At 44.2% G+C, this 7,500-nt stretch overlaps 1 protein-coding gene across 1 annotated transcript in view; it reads right to left on the bottom strand.

Annotated features, from left to right (window-relative positions):
• Positions 1–7,500, bottom strand: part of cacna1ab (calcium channel, voltage-dependent, P/Q type, alpha 1A subunit, b) — a 71,859-nt gene that overhangs the window by 59,132 nt on the left and 5,227 nt on the right. The gene's annotated exons all lie outside the window — the stretch shown is intronic.

Here is a 7,500-nt window from a genome sequence, read left to right as displayed (position 1 = left end):
GAGTGAGGAGGGGCATGGTTAAGGAAATAAAACATCAGAGCAAAGCAGACAATCACGACCCCCACATTTCCATAGCTTGTAAGATACAGCACAGAACAGACAGGTGCACAACTATCTCAAGCTCTGTTTACTCCTCTGTTAGAAAACTAGCCCTACTGTCCAGCCTACTCAGCGTAGTGAACTGTGTTCCCTAGCTAGGTCCTTTCTGTTTGCACCACTGCATTTGTCTTCCTTTAGAACGATGTAAATGCTGAGCTTCAATATATACTGTCTATATTTGCATGCACAAGATTAAAGACAGATCACCACAGCAGTCACTCAGAGGAGTCACTTTGGTCTTTGTCACACCTCTGAGGTTGCATTCTGTACGCACCAGGGCTAATATTGCTTCCATATTATTACACTACAGCAAACAGTTTGTCCTGCTAGCTTTATTTATGTATTTAACCAGGATAGAACCATTGAGATACACATCTCATTTCAAGGGGGTCCTGGCAAGAAATAACACATTGTAAAATCAATGGCATAAAAGAGAGAAATTATTCAATAACAACCAGAAAACCAGTAATACAAAATAAAAGAGTGAAGTAAAACAACTCAGATTGACATGATTCTGCTTCCACGATTCGCAACCCCGGTCAGATTTAAAATACATATTTATTTTCAGATGAGGTGCCTGATATACAAAGACATGCCGGCCCAGATCAGATCTCAGTTTAGGGGTTTAAAAGCAGGCACATGATTTGATCTCAGTGCACAGGTAGAGTCACACGCCTCTAATAGAGATGTAAGGTAACGTGAGCATTTCCAGTGTGCACCTTATAAACTAAACACATACAATGGGAGAGCCTGCCAGTGTTATAAGGTTTGCATGCTTCTCCTTGAGGAAAGCAAACAGAGCAGGGGTCAGCAGTGGGAAGAGCCTGCTAAAGCTACAACTGTCTGCCAATCCACCAGGATGGTTCACTGCGAAGGTCTATTTATATGAGCTATTGGCTTGAAAGAGGGTTAGCAGCAGTGCTGTAACAGTGTGGTTAACACACGCAGCCCAGCGTATTCACTATTCATTCTGTCAAGGCTGTGTTATAATCCCAGCGAAGAGAAGCTAATACTCCAGTACTGTTTCAGTGCTGTGCGCTGCGTAAACCTGCCGTTATGAGCGTCTCTTGAATTGTACGCTCCGCGCTATAAATAGAAGCACAGCAGACACGGTGAGAGAGAATCGGATATAGATTGAAGAGCTATAGTTTGAGCTTTCGTGCAAAAAAGCAAACATTTCTTCACAAAGGCCTAAGTGCCTCTTGTTTTTTCTTGAGGCAGACGGTGTCAGTGTATCATGTCTCCAGCTCGGAGCATGTGTCACATCCATCCCCCGATCGTAGCGTGTGTGTAGAGACACAGTGGGGTGCTGCGTCAGCACGCAGGGCTCGGGTTTCATCTTGGCTCGCCCATTTATTTACCCAGCCCAGGTTAAGATAATCTTCAACAAGGCTGTATGTGTCATACCATTCAGATTAGGACTCTCTAAAGAATGCGTTATCAATCATAACTCATCCTCAAAAAGCAGAGGGGACACAAAGCAACTTTTTCAGGAACAGAGGCTTGAAACCTGGTTCCAGGAGCCTGGGAGACATCATTTGAGACAACTTAGCTGTATCAAACCCCAAGCCTCCCCTGGTGTGCCGTGCAGGGGCCTGAAACCTAGTCTCCTGAAAGCAAGGTCCAAGCCACAAAGTGGCTCGTGTTCCCTCAGCTTAAGTGTGACAGACAGCCTCCATTTAACACACCCCCAGATTATGAGGCCCCAGTTGTATCACAGCCGGAGAGACGGTCCTCTTGATAAAGCTCAACAGCATGCATAGAACACAACCGCCTTGACTATATTCCTGTAATCATTTTAAACTTTAAACTCGCCCTGTAAGTGAAAGATGTGGTCAGATCCGTTACAACTGAGACAGCTAACGGACTGGGTGCTGAATTTACATGCAGCGGAAGAATGAACGAAAGATCCTGCCCTGGTTTTGTTTTGTCTCAGAGAGAGAATCTCACGAGCAGCGGGGCACGGCACAGTCCTCTAACTTCACAGCATTCTCTGATATTCTCTCTCACACAGTGTGTGTGTGTGCGCTAGCCTGCAACTTCTTACAAGTATTATTATTATTATTATTATTATTATTATTATTATTATTATTATTATTATTATTATTATTATTCCTTACTGAAGATTAATTAAAAAGGAATGCCTAATGTGTTTCACCATTAGAGTGATACAAATCTCTCTATACAGTTCAGTTCAATTACATTGTTGAGTGGGATAGCGTTTCCTTCCTCACCAACCCCTATCTGTGCAGCAATGTGCAGAAAGATTCCTGCATTTTTACAATCGCATTAGACCTCAGATAAACTAAACATTTTTATTATGCCTCAAAAATGAGCCACAGTAAAAGATATTTGGTAACCCTTTAAAACAATGTCTGTAAATTCCTAATGAATTCCAGCTGAATCCCACAGCAGGTATAACACCTGAATATCGTCTGCACTCCCTCTCATTCATTGTGAATTCAGCCCTGTTAATTCAGGTGGGTTTAATTACCTGTGTTCATTTCACGTTCCTTTGTAACAGATCATGTTGCTCACGTGTATAAGGCCTACATTCATGCCTGAATGAACACTTCCCACAGTCCCCTGGTGGGTGAGTAAGAGGGTATGAATCAGTGAAGAACAAACAGTGAAATCATTGGGAACGGGTAGAGGGGACCAAAATGAAATCATGATGAATTAACAGGGCAGAATTCAAACTGAATGGTGCAGAAGATATCGAGGTGTCATTCCTATGGGATTCAGCCGGAATTCATTAGGAATTTGTGGCCGTTGTCTTACAGTGTTACCAGGTAGGGATTTTTTTAACCATCCCAGCACTTGAGACTGAGTCTGGGCTGGCAGCTGCAGGAGCAGAGCATGTGACTCAGTGAACACGAGCATGAAAAATCAATCCATCACACAAGCCCACACCGAACAGCTCCCAGAAATAGACAGGGCCTGAATTCAAGGGCTTTCGACTAACAAACAAACGTACAGGCAGAACACGAGAGCCTTTTACAACACAGGAGAGGAAAATGCTAAAAGGAGCCGTGTGAATTCTGAGCCGAGGAAAGAAAGGAGATGTAGAATTCATCTCGTGGAGGCTGAGTAACCCACATGAAGCTGAACAGCACTATGCAGTGAACGTGCATTCACTTGATTTATACACATAGGTATACACAGCAAAAAATAGAGGGGATTCATTAATGAGGGCTCTCTGTAATGGCTGCCCTGCACCTACAGCAAAGAGGAGTGTGCAGAGAGAGAGGGGGGAATGAGGGGAGGGAGGGATAGAGAGAGCGTGAGAGGAAAGAAGGCGAGGCTGCTTGGATGCAGGCAGGCTGCACTGTTAGTTAGTGCCTCGTTGGAAGAGATAAATCAAGGGGCCTGACAACCAACAATCTGACAGAAACACCCGAATCTGCATCCTGGCAGCGGGGAGTTACTGCCCCTGAATTGATCAGACACCCAGAGTACTCTGATTGACTGTCAGAGGTGCATTGGCTATTTTAATATTCACATAAACACCTCACCACCCACTAAGATACAATACAGGGGGAAAAAATATCATATTCTTGGATTAGCCAAACAACAAATACAGAGATTGAAAGAATCGCCCTGCGTTTCATGCAGGGCGGGTGAGTAATTGAAAGAATCGCCCTGCGTTTCATGCAGGGCGGGTGAGTAATTGAAAGAATCGCCCTGCGTTTCATGCAGGGCGGGTGAGTAATTGAAAGAATCGCCCTGCGTTTCATGCAGGGCGGGTGAGTAATTGAAAGAATCACCCTGCGTTTCATGCAGGGCAGGTGAGTAATTGAAAGAATCGCCCTGCGTTTCATGCAGGGCGGGTGAGTAATTGAAAGAATCGCCCTGCGTTTCATGCAGGGCGGGTGAGTAATTGAAAGAATCGCCCTGCGTTTCATGCAGGGCGGGTGAGTAATTGAAAGAATCGCCCTGCGTTTCATGCAGGGCGGGTGAGTAATTGAAAGAATCACCCTGCGTTTCATGCAGGGCAGGTGAGTAATTGAAAGAATCGCCCTGCGTTTCATGCAGGGCGGGTGAGTAATTGAAAGAATCGCCCTGCGTTTCATGAGTTATTGCTTCAGCATTGTGTGTCAAGCTGCAGTCATACATGCGACCTTCACGCCCTGTGATACGTGTCAATCAGGGCAGCTGCATCTGGATCTGTACACACACGTGCAGCAGACCTGCAGTCAATCACGCTGGAATTGTGTGATTCATAATTCACTGCAATTACAATGGCATTCGAACTGTAGCTGACTCTTGGCACACCTGTGTAAATGTAGTTGTAATTATAATTGTAATTCTACTATATAACTGATTCATCACGCTTCAGTTGCACACCTTTCCAAGCTTCAGCGTTCTCAGTCCTGTTAGTCCTGTATTTGTCTGCCAGCCTGTTCCTGTATCTGCACCTGTGAGCATTGCTCAGGTGCTTATAAGCAGAGTGAACATGTTAGTGTGGGGAATAGTTTAGTATAACTGGAATTACAGCAGCATGATGGTAACTTTAACTATAACTGAATAAACTGTCATTGTGATTGTAATTGTAATTTCAGCTGTGATTGTAATTGTAATTTCAGCTGCGATTGTAATTGTAATTTCAGCTGCGATTGTAATTGTAATTTCAGCTGCGATTGTAATTGTTAATTGTAATTAATTAAAATGTAACCAAGTGCAGGCAGGAAGACTAGCTGAGCTACCCAGGACAGGCAAAATGAGAAACACACTGAGCTACCCAGGAGCAGCAAAATGAGAAACACGCTGAGCTACCCAGGACAAGCAAAATGAGAAACACGCTGAGCTACCCAGGACAAGCAAAATGAGAAACACGCTGAGCTACCCAGGACAAGCAAAATGAGAAACACGCTGAGCTACCCAGGACAAGCAAAATGAGAAACACGCTGAGCTACCCAGGACAAGCAAAATGAGAAACACGCTGAGCTACCCAGGACAAGCAAAATGAGAAACACGCTGAGCTACCCAGGACAAGCAAAATGAGAAACACACTGAGCTACCCAGGACAAGCAAAATGAGAAACACGCTGAGCTACCCAGGACAAGCAAAATGAGAAACACGCTGATCTACCCAGGAGCAGCAAAATGAGAAACACGCTGAGCTACCCAGGACAAGCAAAATGAGAAACACGCTGAGCTACCCAGGACAAGCAAAATGAGAAACACGCTGAGCTACCCAGGACAAGCAAAATGAGAAACACGCTGAGCTACCCAGGACAAGCAAAATGAGAAACACGCTGAGCTACCCAGGACAAGCAAAATGAGAAACACGCTGAGCTACCCAGGACAAGCAAAATGAGAAACACGCTGAGCTACCCAGGACAAGCAAAATGAGAAACACGCTGAGCTACCCAGGACAAGCAAAATGAGAAACACGCTGAGCTACCCAGGACAAGCAAAATGAGAAACACGCTGAGCTACCCAGGACAAGCAAAATGAGAAACACGCTGAGCTACCCAGGACAAGCAAAATGAGAAACACGCTGAGCTACCCAGGACAAGCAAAATGAGAAACACGCTGAGCTACCCAGGACAAGCAAAATGACAAACACGCTGAGCTACCCAGGACAAGCAAAATGAGAAACACGCTGAGCTACCCAGGACAAGCAAAATGAGAAACACGCTGAGCTACCCAGGACAAGCAAAATGAGAAACACGCTGAGCTACCCAGGACAAGCAAAATGAGAAACACACTGAGCTACCCAGGACAAGCAAAATGAGAAACACGCTGAGCTACCCAGGACAAGCAAAATGAGAAACACACTGAGCTACCCAGGACAAGCAAAATGAGAAACACGCTGAGCTACCCAGGACAAGCAAAATGAGAAACCCTTACGAAACTTCTGTAACACTTCACATGAAGTGTCTTTAATTACTGAGTGTTTACATGATAGCCACTTGGTAAATGCATGTGTGCTGATACATAGTGTTAGCACATAATCTCATCTTTTTTTAACGCTCCCAGTGTTTTAGATCCTGCTGCTTCACCTCGCAGGCTATTCCATGCATTTCTAACTCTCTGTGTGAAACAATGATTCCTCTCTTCTGCTCTAAACTTACTTTCACTCAGCTTCCATGTATGCCCTCTTGTTCTTCTCTCTGTGCTAAACTTGAAGACATGACTTGGGTTAACTTTTTCTGTGCTATTTATGATTTTAAAGACTTTAGTCAAGTCCCCTCTTTCTCTTGTTGCTCTCTCTGAAGAGATTTCATTGTGTTAACCTGTCCTCACCGCTCCTGTCATTAAGAGCTGGGATCACCCTAGCTGCCCTGCTCTGCACCTCCCCCAGTGCAATGTTGTCTCTGTATTGGTGAGGGGACCAGAACGGCAGCCCCTGTTCTAGGTTCAGGCACTATAGTTTGAGAGAGCCATGCACTCCCTGTAGAGAGAGCCTAACTCTGAGCTCCAGCAGTTAACATTGAGACCACAGGGCATGGCCGGGGGCATGTGGAAGAACAGGAGGACTAGAGAATACCATTTTACACACATAGAGAATGTCATTGTTTGTGTTTAGTTTATAATGTGCACACTGGAAATGCTCACATTACCTTACATCTCTGTTAGAGGTGTGTGATTCTACCTGTGCACTGAGATCAAATCATGTGCCTGCTTTTAAAATCCCCAAATCAAGGCATCTCATCTTTGGAATTCATTGCCCTCAGATATAAAAACAGCCTCTTGACAATCCCTCTTTAAAAATCCCTGAGAAATATTTCTTTTGAATGGGACCATGGCTGCAGACTCTCGCAGCTCAGTGTAAATCACTGCGCTGCTCCCAGCACCAGGGCTTTGCTAACATGAAGGTTTTCTCTCTGTTAGTTCAGCAGGAAGGACCTGTTTCCACATCTGGAGTGCCAACAGAGTCACAGGTAAGCAATGACAGCACCTTGTACTACACAGGAATGCATATTATACAGTATATATGTGTCACATTTGCCTTGTATCAACTCAAATGAATATGGCCACAATACTTTGATATGAAACGTATGCTACAATATATGAACTAAGATGACATACTGAACACTATTCATCAAGGTTAAACTAGTTCATTTAAGCATTGATTGAGAAAGGTTTGTTATTCATTGAGTCTTTCTCGGTGCTTATAAAGGGGCTGAAGTTTAACAAAGTAGAGTAAAGCAGAGGCCAGTAAAACACATGCAAGCATATCAAAGAAGGAAGCATTGTATAGACATGGGAAAGCATGTCAAAGAAGGAAGCATTGTATAGACATGGTAAATCATGACAAAGAATGAAGCATTGTATAGACATGGGAAAGCATGACAAAGAAGGAAGCATTGTATAGACATGGGAAAGCATGACAAAGAAGGAAGCATTGTATAGACATGGGAAAGCATGACAAAGAAGGACGCATTGTATAGAC

The sequence above is a fragment of the Polyodon spathula genome, chromosome 38, assembly GCF_017654505.1.
Source record: "Polyodon spathula isolate WHYD16114869_AA chromosome 38, ASM1765450v1, whole genome shotgun sequence".
Classification (NCBI taxonomy): domain Eukaryota; kingdom Metazoa; phylum Chordata; class Actinopteri; order Acipenseriformes; family Polyodontidae; genus Polyodon; species Polyodon spathula.
The sequence above is the reverse complement of the archived record's forward strand: the minus strand, read 5'-3'. Positions and strand labels throughout refer to the sequence as shown.